At 31.8% G+C, this 21,611-nt stretch overlaps 1 long non-coding RNA gene across 1 annotated transcript in view; it reads left to right on the plus strand.

The window, feature by feature from the left end:
* The window catches only part of LOC119638062, a 117,138-nt gene extending 98,368 nt beyond the window's left edge, over window positions 1-18,770 (plus strand). The window contains exon 4 of the long non-coding RNA XR_005247376.1: window positions 18,688-18,770. This is a non-coding gene — a long non-coding RNA (uncharacterized LOC119638062). The remainder of the gene's footprint in view (window positions 1-18,687) is intronic.
* Window positions 18,771-21,611: the final 2,841 nt, after the last annotated feature.

Below are 21,611 nucleotides of genomic sequence, written 5' to 3' on the forward strand. Positions count from 1 at the left end.
TTAATAAAGTTTATTTTTTATCAAAAATTTTCTTCAATAATTAGTGGAAAATTTTTCTTTTAGTTCTTGCTCGTCATCATTATTAAGCGATAGTTATAATTATTTATGATGCCATCCTTTCAAGGATTATTCATTTATTATAATCAAATATTTGGTTCTTTTCTCTTTTTTTGGTTGTATTGTTTTTCAAGAAAATTCCCCAGAATTCCTTGTATTTGCTTTGTTCTGTTCGTTTTTTTTTTTTTTCTTTCTTTTTATTTAATTTATTTAACGTACGCCCGGAGTAATACATATTGGTTTTATTAATTGCTGTACAATAACCACAGAAAATTTGCTTAATTCAAAATACGAAAATGTCATTAAAAGGAAAGGTGACCAGATTTTCGATTGACCACAGTAGAAGGGAATACAAAAAAAAAATTAAGCCAATACTAAAGGATTCGAACAATTGCTGTCATTGACAGAAAAACAAATGTGAGACTTGAACGCAATAATGATTCCAAAGCTTTTAGAACAGATTATTGAGACTTAAAATTATGACGAATGACGCGAGATTCCAGAAGAGGTTTAGTCGAAAGGCGCGTGCTACTACGTTTGTCAACGGTCAACTAGTTTTTTTTTTGTTTAACGCTCATGGTAGTTTGCTACAGGCGATGGTCAGAAACCAAAGTGGGCCCTCAGGCTACTTTGCCTGTGTCCAATCGACTGACTAAACACGCGCTACAGCCACGGTGATGTATTATTAAACTGCATTGAGATTTAAACGCGCGACCATCGGTTTGGTAGTCGCGACTCTTATCTACACGAATATTGGATGGCCCATGTTTATGATTTCACTATAAATATTATTTGAATTCCTGGTCACCTTCATAACTTAGTAAAATGTGCACATATTTACTTTTAGTTTTACCTTTCAAAAACCTTTAATACCATGTGCACCACTGACCGTAGGGTACTTAATCATCATTAAATGAGTATTATCGCACATAGTTACACACACAAATATGTGCACCAAAGGAAAAATTATACAAAAAAAAAAAAAAAAAATACCGGAAAGCAAACGAATGAAAGAATAAACGAACATCAGCCAAATGCTTGTTATATTTATGTACAGTAAAGTATAATGACAACAGATGCTTCGCTGTTAAATCTGTGAACCCAAATATTAAATTTTGTTTTTTTTTTTTTTTACTTGCAATGCAACATATGAAAGCCAGTAATTTATTTTCAATTATTTACATCTTCCGTTTGTCAGTCAGGCCGCGTCAGTCCAATAATTTAAAAATTTGTATACACCAAATGTATGTTTACTTTTGTTGTTTTTAATTGAGGCTAAAGTTAGGCAATGAAAATTTTCTTATTAGGTATTGGCACAAAGCACAAATATTTTTAGAAAAGAAAATTCTTCAAGAGCTTCACTAAGTTTGTTCCAGTGTTTTTGCGTACCGTAGCCATGTTTAGATGGATTGACCAACCACATTTTCCCTACCCCCGAGATATATATGCAGTTTTAATCGATTACGAACTGCAGCATTTTGATCCCAGTATATGTATTTCTCAGAGAATCGATGAAAGACGAAGACAAGATGTGCTGGGTTAAATTGGCTTGAAATTCTAGTTTGATCAATCATTTATTGGATGCGTTTTGTTATGTGCTGAAAACTGAAGAACAGATATAATGCGGACGCTTTCTTCGGTGGTGAATATAACAATTTCTATATATATTTTAATTTAAAAATTATTCTGGTTCGCTGATGCATGCTGAAACAATAAATTTACTAAACCCGGTACCTTTAGTCGCATCTCCATAATTGCCTTTTGCGTCTCCATAAATCCTTTTTTGACAAATACTTTGCATAAGACTTCTCAGTACGTTATATAAGGATAATATTAGCAAGCGCAAGGATCTGCAGTTGTGTACAAAGCTGATTTGTAGTTACCTATCCATGTTCACAGAATTTTTATTAATTTTATTATGCATTAATATTACGTTAACGATCGGAAGATGATTTCATTCAGCACAAGTTTGCAGGATAATGTATATAATTGCGAAGAATACACAAATATTAGTTTTTTATTAATTTTGAACAGCGCGCTTCAATAGTAAACTGTAAACATTTTGCTAATAGGAAACACAACATGAGAAGATTAAATAACATACTTAAGGTTATAAACTCTCAGATCGAGCCTAAAAATTTTAAAATGCGCATAAATTTCGAAAATTTCGTACACTAATGCATCTGAAGTAAGTGTCTCAGAGTTCAATAACATTTTTATTTCCAATCGGATAGTAATCGCATTAGGTATCTAAAAGTGACCGTCGGTGAAAATTTTAAAAATAAATTCGCATTATTTCGCCGCGTAAAGTATGCAATAGAATGTTGTAAAAATCTCGATGAAAAGTAGGCAACGTTTGTTTAGATTTTTAATGCATTGCTCTCATGCAAAATCTACTTAATGTTTAGGGATTCCACTGTAAAGGCTTTCTATCTACGTGTCCTCTCGAAACTGCATGCATGCCTGTCGTTTTACTGGCGCAAGCTATGCCGTAATAGAAAATAGGTTTACATTAAATTTCGGTTATGACATATTTTGTGACAATAACAGTAGTAACAGCAACAAATTGTATACAAATATGCTAACAAATCAAGTCAAGAATATTTCAAAATAATGTAAATAAAAAAAAAAAAGGAATTTTAAAATGAAGGCTATTGTGCAAAAAGAATTTTTTTGTGTGCAAAAAAAAAATTTTTTATTTTTTTTTAATTAAGTTACACTTTAAAAAAATTCTTCTTATTTTGCACATCTTTCAATTCGTAACAATAAAAAAAATTGTCTGTAAATGAAAATTTCATAGAGATTTCAATATTATTCTTGTTTACATTTTATTCGATTATAGTAAATAAATGAAGAGCACTTTTTAGCTTTGATTATTGAAAAGATATTTACTTTTCCCTCTTCATATGTAATCAACGATGCTTTCAATCACTTTGCATTCGTTAGGTAGGTATTAAGGAAGTCGCAATAAAATTTTCTTTAAAGAAAAACGAAACTTTTTTTATAATTTAAATATTAATCAAAAAAAAAAATTCTCTACGTAGAAGAGATTAAAAACGTTAACAGGCAAAAAAAAATTGTTTATCAACATGAAAATATATTCAAAATATTTTTCCATACCTCTTCAGTTAACAAGTATGCATAGCACTCGAGCAAAACCTTCAAAGCATTTAACCATAGCAGAGATATATATGTTACCAGTTTCTCTGTATCACAACTTGTGATGGGGGATATATTAAGCTAGTGCGGATATAGGTAAGGTTTTAAGATAGACTCTCCTTTTACTATACCCATCGACTTTAAATCATTTTCGCGGTCTAAATCGTCCTATCCTAAAAAGGTATAATTTACAATGAAAGTTCGCCCATAATACTAATTTGGAGCAAAAATAAGCCTAACCGAATTCGGACCATGTAGATCCATTTTTTTTAGAAACATATCTCCTTTAAGGATTATATAGCACAAATTTGATACGAAACCGAGCAAACTGATCTATATTTTGGACATCATCTCATGAAAAATGCATCCTTATGTGACAAACATGTCTAATTATATGCTACACCACTTGTGGTATAGGGCTGCATGCAACACGCCGAGGGATTTCAGAACCACTTTCGGAATACATCTAGACTTGTCTGTCTTTTTTTTTCTGTTTTAAAACTAGAGGACGCATTTTTCGGGCTATTTTGATAAAATGTTGAGCACCGAGCTATTATGGCGCCGTTAAAAATGGTTCGTTTCGGATCACTTCTTCAACCACTTTCGTCGTTATTCAAATAGCTATACGATATTTAATAGTGGACTGTTGCCTCTCGCTTCTGTTACAATCCGCATTACGCAAAATTAATTTAATTACACTCTAATAATTTTCATGATATTGGGTTATTTTTTTATCCTTATCAGCGCAATATCTCAAAAAATTTTGAATAACTTTTTGAATACAAATGTAAACAAAAATTATGCATTCTATTTACATGTAAGTATATATATATATATACATAAAAAGGATAAAATATAATTTTAAAAAAAATAAAAAATATTTTTACAAAATTGTTCACACAAGAGAGAATGTAATGAATGAATAACAATTTAAATTTGAAAATCAAATTTTCTCCTGTCGCGGGTATAGCATGACTCTTGTATAACTCTACACGAATGAGTTAAAGAATATTATGACGTATGATTTTTGAAAGTTAATCACAATTTTAAATTTTTTTCATTATTCTATGTTCCTTTTGTTCATTAACACTTCCATATTATAATTTTTATATGATAATTTTTTTAAGCCCGATCAGCAAGAGAAGTTATTCCAAGCAATTTCCAAAAAACTGGTATTAAAATATATGAAATGTGCCTGATGTGCTGTAACGTAATAGCTCATTATTTTACATTAATCATTATTTTATGCTTGACTAGTGTCAATTTGCACATGATGTGTAATTCATTTATTTGCAGAATGCATCTACGTAATATATTCACATTATGAATGTGTGTACTGCATAAATAGCATATCATTGGCAAGCATTTGCAATAAGACAAAATTGCAATAAAATATTCGAACTGTTATTCAAGTGGAAGTGTAGCTAATATGTTTGTTATCAAGGGATAGCTATTAAGTAAAACAGTGTTAACTATAAAAAGGAAGATTGGCAGTCAGGAAAAGTAGTTGTAATTCACTATACGGTGCACTTACCGGTGCCCACAAAAATTAGTGCAAATTAATAAACTACACGAGCAGTTGAATAGAAAAAGTTTAGGCAGGAAATGTTATTTCATTTACTTATTCTAATTAATGAAAATTGTTTTATTTATTGTTACTGCGCAAAAAGTTATGAAATAAGCGGAAAGTGGTAAAATGAAATAAATTTCGTATATTAAATTTTAGTTCGTTTCCGTGAATACTTTTGTAATAATAACATAATCAGTCACAGACGAGGTAATTTTTCATCTATGGATTATTAAAATGACGGCCGGATTGAGTTAATGCTTTAATTTGAAGTAATAATGCAATATGTTCATTTTTATTGAAAAATTGCATTTCATTGCAAATTTAACAGATGGGAATGCATTTAATGCAATGTTTTTTTTTTTCTACATCCTTTTAATCTATTATTATCTAAAAGTTTCATTCACAATGACCCGATAATGTTTATATAAAATGATAATAATGAATTTTTATATCGGTCAATAAGTATCGGGCCTAACATATAGATGACGTCCCTAAACGATTATATATATTATCTTGTGATGAAACGAAAATTTCATTTTCTTTCAATTAATACATCACTCAATAATTCTCCTCTCTCTGATACATATATGGTGTGAGTATTCATAAATTTGTATGGTTGTTGGATAGTACCAACCTTTAAACGATATGTGCCCAAATTTTATGGCATTCTGACAATTAGTTTACAAGCTGCAGTTGTGTAGGTGACAGTAGGTTTTTTAATTTTCAAAAGAATCGAAAAATTTGAATTTTAAAATCTTTTGCTTATCGTTACTTAAAAAATGTGTCATCCATCTTGCAGTTATGCTTTCTAAATCTAAATGTCTTCTTAAGTTGAACTGTCAATTTTGGCAACTTCTGTTATGAGGGGATGGTAAGGAAAAAATCTGAAAATTTCTATTTGATTGTATTTTCGGGCGTATAAGAATAGATTCAATTTGCGGCTTACTGCATGAGGAAGTAACTTAGCGGAGTAACTAAGAATAAACGTTTTCTGCCAAATCGAACTTTATCAATCAACTTGCTCGCTTTCAAGTCTGACGTAATCTGTCTAATTACTCTCTATGTTACGATGCTTTTTTCGAACAATATATAACGACTCTCCAAATAAACTTCAGTTTCCGCAATGATCCAAATGTCTTTCTCCGGGACATTCTTTTAAAGTTTCCAAAAAGATGATAGTCGTAGAGTGTAGGGACCAGTTCTCGGGAATAGGGTTTTATGCACGATGCAATTTTTCTTCTGTAAGCTCACACTGAAAATTTCTTGTCAAATAGTGAACAAACCGTCATATGATATCTTTGGAATGTTAGGTATCTAATAAGTATCGGGATTTTTTTTCCGGTAATAAGCAACTGCTCTTAGGAAAAAGCAAGAATTAGGCCATAGATGACAACGGACCATAGCTCGTCAAGGATTTATCGTAACGGTATGAAGTTATCGCAGGCGTCGCATTAGAAATGGAATTTCTTTTTTCAAGCAATATAAATTCATACGAGGGGCGACGTGTATTTTCCAATTCACACAACTGTTGACCGAAAGGAAGAAATTTTTAAACGTTTTTGATTTTAACAGAATTGATTTTCAAGCATTTAAAAAAAAATGTTTCCGAATTATTTAATTTTATAAAGTTACCGATCCCTAGAGATCTTGTTTTGAAACGAGATGAAATTCTAACACGAAAAATGTGATTAAGTGAAATACTTCATAGAAAATTTGAACATATATTTTATATGCGATGCTGTAATCCCTGTCCGAAAATTGATCATTGATTATAGTGTATCTAAATTTAATTTGTTTCTCAATACCTTTAGTATTGAACTAAAGGATTATAGGGTATCCAAATTTAATTTTTGTTTCAATACCTCTACAACGCGCAGAAAGAAGCTTCAAAGGCCCCATAAAGCATACAAATTTTTGGCCAGTTTTAAGCTTCGAATGCATCTAAAGATGTCCGCTTGTTTGCTTGTCGATCTTTGTGGTAAACATTCTCTCGCTAGCGAAAATGAAGATATCGTCTACAAATTTGCAAAAGAATTTGAAAATTGCCTAAGGCTACATCTATGCGACAAGTACTTTTATTTTAAATATATACTAAATCAGCTGCGTCCACTCCGTATGGTAGAGCATGAAAATGTAGTTTTTTTACTTTTCGTTTTTAGGATAACTCTGATGGGTATAAAAGATTCGGTCACGATTTTCTTTTCTTTTTCAATCAAGTGAAGTTCTTTAGCATGTGACTGTGTCATGTAAGAGGTGTTACAGATATAATCCTATAGTAGAATAGTTACAGATAAAGCCCTGTCGAGTTTGCTAATCTCACTCGTGAAGAGAGGATTCCCGTTTACAAAAAAACTGCAACCAACTTCATGAGGTAACATGATAGTGTTTAATATGAAAATATTAATAGTCTTTAATGTGGGCCGTGTACTTAATTTTCTAGCGTAGTGAGTGAAATTTTGTGTAAACATAAATAAAAGGGGAAATTAGTACAAAGTTTTGTTAAAAATCATATTTACAAGTAATAAGACATGGATCAACCAAAAAGTTGATCGTTTTCCGAAAAAACGGAAACAGACTTTAAAAATTCGGACATATATGGGTATTCCAAAAGGAAACGATAAAGTTAAGTATATATATATATATATATATGTTAAATTAAAATATGAAATGTATAAATGTCACATCCACTGATCAAAAGTATAATATTCTCAAGTCGATAATGGAAATTTGTAAGAAAAACTATGGGAAATTTTCGCTAACTTGTAATAAGGGTATAGAACTACGCAAAAGAGAATATAAGAACGCAAAATGCACATAGCTAAGGACATTGTGGTTCAATTATATTTTACGCACGTAAAAATTTTTAAATTAATGTAAACCTTAGCGGAAGTCTTTAAACATTTATTTTACAAATTTTATATATTGAAAAATAGAAGCATTTCAAGTTGTAAGAATACATAGAAAAAATTAGCGATACAAAGAACCTAGAAAAGAACCTAATATAACATAAATATAAAGAAAATACAAAGGAACATTATATACAAAAGAAAATAAATGCAAAAAGTGCATACTTAAGAAAAAAAGGATAAGAAGGACGCAAAAGAAAATTTGCTGAAAATCAAGTATGGGGTCTGTTACGATAAAATAGGCAAACGAAGATAATCATGCACCATGCGGTCACTGCGTAGCACGCATCCATTCATTGATAACTTACAGTAAGACATTTTCATATGCATATATATGCTATTACTTTTTTTTTCTTTCTTTGAATGTTCCAAACTCTCCATTTGTTTTGATTAAAATATATATGTATATACATCTTAATACAAGAAAACAATTACGCGATGATTACAATTATTAATACTATCAATAAATGCCTACACTAAATAGTCTCTTTAAATCGGAAAATGTTTTAGAATAGGAAGGATAGGAAGTGACATAGGGGACATAGGGACCCAACCTCGGGGTCTCTTATTGCAAATAATGGGCCAAAGAAGAACAAAAATAGGGTAGCGTATACGGGTTATGGTCTGCTCTTTCGGTAAGTATGTTTCATCCGTCCATCAATCCACATAAGAGTAAAGTACGTGCATTTCTTTTAGGTGTAACCATCTGTGAAGTGTTCATGGGACAAAAATTTAAACCCCCCTATCCCCTCCATCCCCACGCTACCCTAACAATAGCACGTATGATTTTTTCTTACAGTCTCCCATCTCCTTCAAGTTGTGCTTCGGTAGAGTAGTCCTAAAAATAATATATTCCGTACTTTGATAGTTGGGCAGACCTTGAGGACTTACGGACATAAAATGTCAGAGTTCCCTATTGGTGTAACGCGGTGATTGCCAGAAAGAAGAGAGTACAGTGTAGGGAGAATAGGGCGATGCAATCTAATAGGTATGCGACCAATCGATATATGTTGTACCTATACCGACTGGATTACAACCGAAGAAAACCTTGCCGCACTTGGCATTTGAATCTCCGAAATCTGACTTGGTAGTAGTAGTTCTTACCTAATCGGCTACTCAGGCAGATTTGAAGGTTCGAAGAGGCTCGTTTAATTTTTTTTCATAATTATTATACTAAGTTGCATTATAGAATGCCAAAGAACACTTGAAATAGAAACGCGAATTCACTAATTTTACTATATATATTTTTTTTAGGTTTAGAAGCTTAAGCTAAACACAACTGTTCGCCAGTATTGCCAACTTTCAGTTCACTTTAAGAGTTAAAGCGTAGAAAATATAAAAATAGAAGCCTTTCGCTTAGTTTGTACACAGAGCCTATTGCCGTCTTCCTATGTATTTTATAGATTAATAGGCGTGCATCGAATATTTATAATATCGTAGACTATTGTGTTGCGAGTACAATGAGCATAAGTTAGTGCATGAAAGAAATTCAATGATTAAATACGAACTCGAGATGTGACTTTATACATTGGCCCGTATGGATTGAAACTTGTTTTCCTTAACAAGTCGAAGCTCAAATAGAAAAAACCTTTGTAAAAAGAAGAGTTCAATAAAAAACTGTAATTTACAGGTGCGAAAATGTGTTAAATTAAAAAAAAAAGTAAATAAATAAAAATAAACAATGCAGTGTGACGCGTAGAGTAGAAAAGAGAGAGAAAAGGTCATTATTAACGTTTGTCGAATTGTGTGAATAAGAGCATGGAAAGCACTTAATATTTATCATTTCCTTTTTTTATTTATTCCAGGGACAAATACACATGCATGTATATATATATATATGCATATATATTTATAAGCACATGTATATGGGCGCGTGTGTGTGTATATATATATATATATATTTTGTATTCCATATTTAATTTTAATTGAATGTTTAACTGACTCTGGAAAATATTTAATTCAAATACAATTTAAATATATATGAGAATAAAAAATTCCATAAATGCGCTGATAGAGAATAATAAAAAAAAAAGAAAACACTAACAATATCAACCAAAAAAAAACATATATATGAAAAATTTCAGAAAAACAAATTTATTATAAAATCATAAAACTAGGTATACAGCGACGAGAAATGCAATAGGGAGACAATATAATAAAGCGTCAAAATCAAAAAAAAAAAAAAAAAAAAAACACCGTTTTTTATTCAAAAATAATTTATTTTAAAATAAATAAATACTTTTTTGGGCAGAATGATTCAATGGATTTAAGTTTCTCTTAATAAAACTTTAATAAAATTATGAGCAATAGTTTTGATGATATATTTTATAGAAATACTAGTTTTTAAGTAATGTTTTCATTGAATATACTTTTATGTGTGCGTGTGTGGGTGTGTGGAATTGACTATAGTAAGCATAAGAAATAAAGAACTTTGCAAGACATTTTATAGACAAAAGATATGTATTCCTAGGATACGATAGGCAACAAGGCATACAGATAGCTAGAAAACGTAAACGAGCGCGAGAGAGAAAGAGAGAGAGAGAGGGAGGGAGAGAGAGAGAGAGACAGAAACGATGGCTTAGTTGTTTGCAAGAGTTTACATTTACTCACACACTGACAGCAATGTAAAAGCTTAAAGTTTACCAAAGTATACAATATTGTTACAAACTAATTAAATCGAAGGCATGTCCCAATAGAATGTTTGCGGAGGCTTTAGAAAAGCAATGGTTTGGTCGTAAAGGGTTAAAGCAGTCGTTATCTTATTTCCAATAAAGACATAAGGCAAAATAAATGTACAGATAGATGTAATAACATATATACGCTTTCATATGCATATATATTCAAAGATAAATTTATATAGGCAACCATAATATTATAACAGATGTTATAAGATGTTCAATATTATTAATTAACATTTCAATGTATATATACAAACTGTGCATACATATGTATGTACATTAGTTATGAAATATAAGCTGACTTGACCAACTGATACGGTTGTATGTAAAATTTTAGTGGCAACAGAGTCGAGGGTAATAGCAACTAACTAACAGTAGCAACAGTCCTATTAGTTTTTATGATCAAAGCAACAATTTTTGCCTGAAAAGCAATTATATATGTATATCTCTGTATTTATTATATGTACATATAACATGCATGTATTATATGTATATATGTTTATATGTATTGGCATATGCACGTATGCTAATTATGAAAATATTTATCAAGTGAAGCAAAATGCTTCATGTGAATAAAAATTCAAATACTTGAACTGTAAATATTAGGCACTGAAGTTAGTTTCCTCATCTATACAAAAAGGAAAAAATGTACTAATAAAAACAAGGCTAATAATAACAATACTCTACATATGTATACGAATATTTACAGTATATTTAATAACTTAAAATTGTAAAGGATTACATCAGAAAGAAAAGAATATACTGTGTATGATATATATACAGTTGTGGACAAATAAATAGCATACGTTTCGCCTTAGAGAGGATAAAAAAAAATTTAGAAGAAGAGTGAAAGCCTCTGCAACATCCTAAGACCATAGCTCTTTTTTTGGTAATAATGTTTGAATGGAAGAAAAAGTTATTAAAATTTCAAAATCACTTTCATGGGGGATCTTTAATTCAGGAGGTTCTAAGGTCCGATATCTAACGGGTGGAAAAAAGTAATTTTTACTCACAGGTATATAACTAGAGATGAACATCGTTATTTTTATGAATTGTGGTTGACGAGTACTTTTAATAAATTTGGAAGCAACCTCGCTTGCTCGAATCGCTCTTGGCCATACATTTACTGAGCTTTCTTTCAATGCTTGCTTGGAAAGACTTTCAAATGAACACAAATGCTTTCGAGAAATATCATAAGAAAAACAAGCGAAAATACAATAGTGGGACCTACATCTACACCATTTTGGTAAATACAGCTATCCATCTAACGTTTGTTCACAAGAAGGCTTTCTTTACCGACACAATATGCGATCAATCTGAAGATACGAGCGTCATATCATATTCCGTCGAATTCCTTGGAGGTACCGAGATTGAATAGGAAGATTAGCATACGAAAATGATGCAGAAATGGTACAGCCGTCGGCTTTCCTAGAGCTGCAAAGGCCTCAACTTCATTTTTATGCGGATTTGAAGTAAGAAAAAGGTTTAGTATATTTTGGTGAATATCAAAGGACCTTTTGATAATTTGTTATCCAGCCATCCACGTGATCTCTACTTACCTGCGTCCCATAGAGTGCAAATATCCACGTGTGTGCGTATACCACGAAAAAATTTGGCCATAGCCCACATTCAATTCAAAATTTACTCACCATTGCTGGTAATTTCAATCGGAGGAAGTTGGTAGTCTCGCTCTACAGTGTTGGATACAACCGCAATCGTGCACCGTTATTCCTCGAGCACTTACCATAGGTGACCGCTAGCCAACCTAGTCACAGCCAAGATGGTGATAGATTTTTTATTATTGTCGTTGATTGTTGCTTGTCTAGATATTGCTGCCGCGATTTTATTGTTGCATTCTACTCACTATCGTTGTTATTTAAGTTTATGCTGTGTTGATGTTTCCTCTATTGTTTATGTTTGTTTATTCAAATTTTCGCTGCTGTTACGTTTTGGGAATTGTTTCGATTCTGCTTCGTTTCCTTGTGTTGGTTTTTGTAGGTTTTCTGCCCTCGATCAATCAGTCAGACTTTTGTCCCGCAGCACAATGATTATTGAAGAATGCAGTTCTCTCTAACATTCATTACAATGCAAATAAGTTTTGCACCCAAAACACTTCACTTTTTGATTTTGTTTTCTAATTAATTTTTAACCTTTTCTTTTCCAGGGTCATTTTATTGGAAATTTTCTACCTATACCTGCTAAAGTTTATGAGTGATGAGCGAAAAACCAATTTTTTATTTCCTTTGAAAAACAGAGATGCTCTCACTTTACGTAGTACTGTAGGCGTGTTCTTTCACGGATTTGGACCATTTCCAATACCAATCTGCATGCAAGAAATTTCAATGTTTCTGCCAAATTTGAAATCGATAGCTATATTGTTGCGACCAGGAGATTACGGACAGACGGACAGACGGACATGCTTAAACCCATTAAGAATTTTATATTGATCTAGAATATATACAGTTCTCGGCGTTGCAAACGTTTTGACAAAATGAACATAACTTTCATGCAAAAATTGATGTATGTATGTAGGAATTTCAAAAATTTTTCTATAGTTAGAATGTCAAAACTAGCTCATTAGCAAGCGGCCAAATCGTGTCCCCTATATGCTTCAATCAAGACTATATATAATTTATGTAACCGCAGATTCTTGAAGCTTAAAGCAACAAGCTTAATACCGCATCGTTGTCAACCCGCCTAAACTAACTAACTAAATAAACTTTACAACGTAAGCAAATTGTAACAAGGCCATAGCAAAATTATTACAATATTAGTTAATTGAAATCATTATTTTAGAAATCAGCAAAATTTTAAGTAAGTCACGCGCCCATGCCGACAAAATATTCACATCAAATTGGTCTTGTTTATGCAGCAAACAGTTTAAAGTTGTAAAGCATTTTTTTTTTTTTTTTATGTTAAAGATAGGAAATGAATTTTCAATGTATTGTTTTCGGTTCCTCTGAAAAGCGGTTGGTTAGTTTTTATAAATGGATTGTTGCAATCTTATATCAAAGCGTATCCTCTACTACGTATATGTATATATATATATATATATATATGTGCATATATAAAAGTATTTGTGTGGATGCGTCTGTAAATACGTTAACTATGATATAACACAAATGCATTTATGCTAAACAATGTATCTGAATGAATGTGCCGGCATAGATTTGTTTGTTCCCATCAACAAGGGCAACAAAGCGTCAGAGTATATCGAAAATAGTAAACGATGGCAAACATACATGAATGCGGAAATATTTGTAGTTATAAGTACACAGACCTTAAACTCATACATAAGGATATACATATATATATATATATAGGTTTGCATTTATATTAAATTGTATGCCGTCGATGTACGCATTACTATGTATGAATACTAAATGTATACGACATTTATTTCAATTAGCGTCGTGGCACATGAAATGTGTTGTCAATGACAAGTCTTGTACGTCATTTATAAATACATAGATATGAGATTGTGGTTGTAAGCTCATATATTCACGTACCGTAAGTATGATAGTTATGTGTGCCTGTGTGTGTGTGTGTGTGCGTGTGTGAGTGCACGCCTTTGTACCCATAACTGAGCCACAAATGAGTTTAGCATTAACTTTCTGTCAATCTCATCATTCTGGATGCATTAAATTTTCATATCCTTCTCGCTCTTTCTCCCATGCTACTATGTAAGCATATATGTGTGCGGATGTTATGCTTACTTGTGCGCGCGTGTGTTTGTGTGTGTGTGTGTGTATGTTTCTTTTTGTTTATTTAGTTAGGTATGTAGGCTATTCGTTTGCTTTCGTGTTTTTGCGTACATGTGTATGTTTAAGTAAATTGCTTGAAATCGAAACAAAATTAGTTACATATGTAGATATGTTTGATGCAAGAATTTAGGTATGCAGCAGTTGATTGTTAGTTTTTTTTTTTTTTTTTTTCTATTTTTTTCGTTTCCCCATCTCTTTATATGCTGACATTCATTGGAACACACATATTTATGCGGGTATAAATGCAATTGCTGCCAGCATTACATACGTTCTGCCCTCGTCTTCTTCCTCTTCTTCTTCTTCTTCTTCTTCTTCTTATTCTGTTCTTCTCTTCTCGGGTCTTTTAATCAAACATTTCTACTGAAAATTATTTTGGCCCGCTTTATAAAATGATAATCAACATTATTCTGGCACAATGAAATAACAGTAAGCTTGAGAATGCCATTGCGTTGCATGTCCTTAACTTGAATTTGTATATCGTAGAATGTAATAGTGCATGTTCGGCACAAATTTCACTAACGTATTCTCTTTGGTCTTGCCATGCTCTACTAGGGCATATATGATTGCGCTAACAGTAGCAGTAGCGTTGATTGAATACAAACATTCTTAATAAAGTACCATCATTTGCACAAATGAGTTAAGGTTCCTTTCCTTTCCATAAGCACTAGTGTCAGCGTTAAAGGCAAGAAAATCATCTTTCGCTATATTCGCAATTATTGTACAATGATGTTAATGGAGATGACGATGACGATGACGATGACGACTTACATACCCTCATACCCCGCCTCTCCTACATCTATATAATGTCGAATAGCAACGATTTGGCATCGCATTAACCACAATCAAATGAAAATTATATGAAACGTTAGCTATTATAAATGCTCTCTATATGTCTGCCTGGCATATGCATCCATCTATTATTGCGTAATGAACCGCCACAAATTATGCGTTAGGGTTTTCTTTCCTTCCATTTCGACTCGTTTTCTTTTCCATATTTTCATACTTGGCAGGAATTATATTATTTGTTTACTTGTTTGCTTACTTGATTTGAATCGGTATGAGTGTCTGTTATAATATAAACATTTCTATATGTATACGTACGTAAGTACATGTGTAATATATATATATATATATATACATATATATTAATAATATGCATTGCCTTAAAGTAAATAAATTAATGAAATTTTTTTTTTTTTTTTTTGCTTTACAAGAAATTGAATTTTTCCCATTTCGCAAAAAAAAACAAACAAACAAAAAAAAAGAAAAACAAAAAAAGACAAAGCACAAGTAAAATAAATTTATAAAAGAAAGAAAATTATTCCTTTGAGTAATTAAAAATTAGCGTATAAATAATTGAATTATCAAGTAAATACAACCATAAATAAAGTATAATAATTAAAGCAATAAGTAATACAATGAAGTAAATTGTTATTTAATAGAACCCCCGAAGCTGTAAAGAATTGCATGAGGGTACGGGCTTACATAAATATCCTCACACTGTATATCTTTATTCGAAAGTCTTTATCAGAACTGATGTGTGTCACGGCTGCCTATCCTTTATGCATATACTTGCGAATTGGACATAAAGACTCTATGTGATAATTATGTAAAAACGGGTTTAAAGAAAATCTATTTAGATCTACGAGTTTTGGGAGACTTGCTAGATTTTACACCAATGTCCACTGAGGACGTCATTATTATGTAAGATTCTTTAGTGGTTTTGTTATAAAATATGTCCGAAAATATGATTGACATTTAGAAAAGCTACAAAATACGCAAAAGCAACTTTCTGCTGAATTCAGACAATCTCGATTTTGAAAAGAAAAAATTTTTTTATTTATACAATGGAGCTTTAATGTTTTCTTCTTAAATGCTTTACAAGGAGCGTAGGAATGGAAATAAACTGAAGGCAGCATATGTATATGAAAATTATATTTCTTTAATTTAATATTACTTCAATCACATCATTAACAGTGACAAGCACTTCATCTTAGGCCACAATTAATTTAATTAGCTGAGCAATATTTTTTAAAGGTAGATATTCAATTTCTTAATCCAATTGCAGCCTTATTTTTTAGAGAAATTTATTTCTTTGCTTAAAACGAGCTAAACTTTTCTTTAAGCTATTAACTATTGTTACCACTTCCACTTACCACCTGTAGTTGGTTTAAGTTAAATAAAATTGATATTTTGAAATGATATATTAGGTCGTCTTGATAGTCTTACTTAAAAAGCCTAATTATTCCATTGAGTTGAGGTGTTCTTATAAAAACGATTAATTTTTGTTTTTTTCGATAAGCGCAGCTAGTAAGTAAGTTTTCTAGCTCACATTAAATTTTTGTTGTCGAGTCTCTCGAGCAACTGGTACAGAGTATGTTTAGTAATAGAGTTTGAATAGTTGAATAGCTTTCTCTGACTTATATGTAAGTACTTTGTGATGAAAGTCTTACAGATTTTTAGGATCTCTCTTCTTCGCTCTCGCTCCCTCACTCTCTCTGTCTCTCCCCTCTCTCTTCCTCTCCCACTCTCTTCCTCGCCCTCGCTCTTCCTCTCCCTCTCTCTCCCTTTCTCTTTGTCTCTTCTTATCATCCGCTTGCTATTTATTACGCATTTCCTTTTATTCTTACATAGAACACATCGAACATATAAGTGTGCAGTTTAGTGTCGCCAGAAAAACATCCATAAAGCAGATAAAATCGTAGAAGCAACAGATACGTAAAGTTTTATGGCAAAACAATACGTAACAGCCAAAGTCAATATGTTGCAAATCAAATGCTATGCATATGTTGAACTTCCCACACTTATACGCATCAAAAAAAAAAAAAAAAAAACAGTAGTGATCCAGTAACGCAGGCAACCTACAACTACATAGACATATATGATGCATACTGACTGTTTGCTAAATTAAGCTGGTTGAAAATGTTTATGGCTTCAATACACGTTCTGCAGTCATTGCTTTTGCATTAAAAGTCACTAATTAGGCAGCAGACATAAACACCCATAACACGAGCACAAGCATATATATATATGGGCGCGTGTAACTGCGTATCATTCCTTTACCGTAATAAAGCAGTTTATATAAAGAGGTTGAAGGTGAATAGTGAAATAAGGATTGCAGTGTGTTTTAAATAAACTAAAACTCTACGTAAAAGCGGCACGAGTTGTATATAAATATATATATATATATCTTCCTTGATTGCCACGATTCGAAATATTGCAGTGAGTGTATAGCAAAGCAAAATGCAAGCAATAATTGTAACATTTCCATACTTTTTTCTAAGCGTGTCATTATGTAAGCAATCGTCATTAGTGGGAATTATGTTCATTACGTGTGATTACATTAAGATTACGTTATGGGTTCATAGAATATGTTTCCTTTTCTCCTTTTTAATTTTAATTTTTTTTTTTTTTTTTTTGTTTCCTTTTTCAAATTCTCGTAACCTAATTACTAGTCAGCAACTGATGTAAGTTAAATTTTGTTGCTGATAATCGTTCAAAAATTTATCGTAGTATCTGTGTACCAAGAAGTCAATTAGAAGAGAATGATATTGTTTTGTTTTCTTATTGGTCTTCAAATAGTAGAAAACATACTTTTTAACAAAATTAAGAATATTTATGTGAAAATTTTACACAAAATAATGCTGAAAAAGTCCAGCAACAAATGTTTTGTATTTATTATTACCCCACTGGCAAATTTGCATTGAACTTAATAACAAACATTATAAGAATTAATTTGCTGTGAATATTCTTTGCCTTAACTAACTACATACATGCTTGCACACATGCAATTTCCAGGCATTTATGCATCTATGTATGAGTGCATTTTATTGTAAAGGCAACATCCTGTTAGGAAGTTCAATAACACTTGACATCCTAAACAACAAAAATGGAGGCATAACGCACACGATAATCGGCAACAGCAACAGCAACAGCATCGGCATCGACATTAGCAGACCTCCTCTCTTTCTCTCTTCAAATGTACAAACGGATGAACATGAAAATTTCTTGTTGCTTGCTTAACCATAGAGAACAAGAAATCTACATAAATAGTTTCGCACACGATCTTACATATATATATATATATATATATATATATATAAATAAAAGTTTATGCTTGTTGTGTAATTTTTCTGACTACATAGTAATGTTGGGTTTTTAACCAAAAACCGCATTAGAATGCGTTCGAAAGGAAATCGGAAATAGAGCAACAAAGTTGTTCTATACAAGTGCATATATAGATATATATGTATATATATTGTATATATATATATATATATATATATATATATACATTTATGCGTATACATACATACAAATTATTACGCATGTTTATGTTGTAGTTTGGAGAATGTTATGAAAAAAATAATTTTTTTAACAAATGATTTCATTCTTGTTGTAATTTGTGTAAAGTACATAATACTATCTATATACGGAACTATTGAATTTTTGTTGTTCTTGCTATTATTGTTATAAAGCGCAAACAAAATACAAACTTATAAATAACAGTTTTTTAATTTTTATTTCTTTTTTTGTTTTACTTTTGCTTTAAGGCCACTTATCACAAATGTATGTTTGAAGGCATATATCGTCAATTCGTTGCAAATTTAGACAAAATTTCTCTTAAGAACTGGAAGCTAAAGAGAAAAAGATCTTTCAACACCGAATTTATGGGAGACTAACTTGGCCAATAAAGGTAAATGCTATGCTTACCTAATAAGAACGATTAAGTTTAGATTTAAGATTTCCTAGCATTTTCTAGGTTAGATATGAGGCAGATCAATGTATTCAATATTCTTTGAGAGGCTAGTCCATCCAAAATGAGTCTTTGGGGACACCCGAAAAATAATATCTCTTTCCCTACGCCGTCGAGTTACAGAAAAGATGAGTATTTCTTGAAGATCTGAAAGATGACTATGTAATCACTTACATTATTCGATAGGAAATATTTCTCACTCCTCAAGTTGAGTTGTAATCTATTGTAATGAGTCTTAACGACTACCAGGTTACATAATAAATAAATAAATTATACATTTCGCTCAAATTCCTTGTTATTGATGAGAAGGGTTTTTCCTTTATATAGGAATCCGGCTTTGATCTCACACGTCTCTATTTTGCCCTAGTTCTTGCCGCCTGTAAAGGAAAGAGAATCCATAGTAATTTCGAATTCATTTCGTTGAAACATACCTAGGCTACTATAGATAATATTTGCTGTTACGTAATTTTTGTTCATGATTATATTAATGATGACGAAAGCTATTGGAATAAGTCATTGGAGTAACTGACACCATGCGCCTGCTTAGGTGGTGTTTTTTAACAACCTGGGATTGGGAGAAAGTTTGTGGCAATTTACGATTACAGGACAAAAACCTTCCTTTCCTTAAGGCGTTTCTCATTCGTGTGAATTGCCACAAGAATACTTCTGATCGTATTTCAAGGACAAATGAAGTTAGGCTTAAGTTATTTAGACTAAAAATATTTAAAGGAAGTAAAATCTGGGTGTGAACTAAGACGTGCATCTCCCATCCAAAGGTTTTTTTATAAATCGAAGGATTGCTGTGCCTTGGTCGGAGACTTTCCGTAGTATTTTCTCTTTTTATTGAACCTTTGCTACTCACTTCATTGCAATCTACTTATTTTTTTGTAAGCACATTTATTTTTCTACAGCGCGACACACCTACTCTACATAACCTGTACATTGCCCTCTCCCTCCAAACAATTGCACATCTTTATGGCCTTTATCATACATCATTACGGAAACATATCTTCTTCGCCGGCGGTCAGTACGCAGACCTTCGACAATACAAACATCATAAATTATTATATATCATTGTGCGTTTCTACAAGTTGCGTACACGTTCTCTTACGTGATTTAATTCTTTTAACGTCAATTTCATTATTATTAACACATTCATATTGTCATGTCCGTCGGCACTGTCATTTTTATTCGTTTATTGTCCCAAAGTTCTTTATACTTTTTTACATACTTTACGTAACTTGTTTTGCGATGTTAAGGTATTGTTAACGGCATTTGCCAAAGTTTAAGGTGTTTGGCTTTAGTTTGTATAACTAATAAGCTGCAAAGAAAGCAGAAGGTAGCAGTTTTCAAAATAAAATCATGCCTTTGTTTAAAGCAAAGCACGTGTCGCATTTGGCCAGGCCAGCCTTTTGAAGCCTCGCCTTAGTAAGCAAAAGTAAACTACTTAACGAAAGTATTGCTTCTACGAAAAATTCTTTCTTTTTTAATTTAATTAATCAATCAGTGATGGTCTGCTTATAGAAGAGTTTGAAAGAAATGAGAAAAGAGGAAGTGACTGGCCGTAGTCTAGCTAGTGCGTGCCCGATCAGTCGGTAAGTGCCACATCGTCACCGACTAAGAAAACACTATCGCCATGACCTGATCAAGTATCTTTTATCGCAGTGATAATTAAAACCGCGAAGGCTAGTGTGAGAGTCGTGACTGTTACCCACTCGCCTATTCGGTTTCAAAGAATAAAATCAAGCCAACTCAACGCCAGCTATTACCGCCCTTTACTGGCTTGTCATTATCAGTTGAAGTCTTAAATTGATTGTCATTTTCAAAAAGACGGAAAAATATGTAATGCTGGCAGCGATAAAATCAATTATTAACTCAATTGATATAAAAAATTTAAAATTTTGGAAACACTAAGAAGTAAGATTTAAAAGCAGGGAAACCTAAGATTTATTACGAATTTCCGATTAATTCTCAATTATGCGGCTAATAGCAGTGTTGTGTGTGTGTGCTCATTACCTTGCCTTACAAATAAATGCGGAAAATTGGAGGAATACGTAAATGGGATGAGAATTTATCTGTAGTGGATATCAAGTTCGCTTACACTAGATACTACACTAGTGTAAAATTCACTCGTTCTACTGATCACTTTTACGTATTACTTGCATTCTAATCATATTTAACGGTGAAAACGTACCTCTTTCATTAATAGCGATGAACACACTCACTTCCACCGCAAATGGAAATGTAAAATCACATTCATTACGAATAAGTGGTGAAAATTGAATGCTTGTACTGCAAGTGATCCAAGCTAATTCGTTCCACTGTGAAGTTTGACCGAATTCAAATTTAATGTGGAGTGAAAGGCGTGAATACATTCCACATTGGATTTAATTATGGAAATTTTTGAAATATTATTTATTGGCTTAATTATTCGCTTTTGCAAAGGATATCAGATATGGGAATAAAATCGAAGGACGCTTTCGAAATTTTTATTGTGATGAAAGAATTGACGATATATATATAAATATGCATGTACATTTATAACATATATATATATGTAAAGATTAACAGTAAAATTTGTTTGTTTGTGTGTAAATTTAAAAACTTTATTGAGCATAAAGTTTTTCTTTTTTTCTTTTTTTTTTTTTTTTTTATATATATATTTCAATATTTTATAAAATCATTGAGCAGCAGTTGAAACTTTTTTAGAATTTTATACAT

Source organism: Glossina fuscipes, unplaced genomic scaffold (genome assembly GCF_014805625.2).
Source record: "Glossina fuscipes isolate IAEA_lab_2018 unplaced genomic scaffold, Yale_Gfus_2 62, whole genome shotgun sequence".
Classification (NCBI taxonomy): Eukaryota; Metazoa; Arthropoda; class Insecta; order Diptera; family Glossinidae; genus Glossina; species Glossina fuscipes.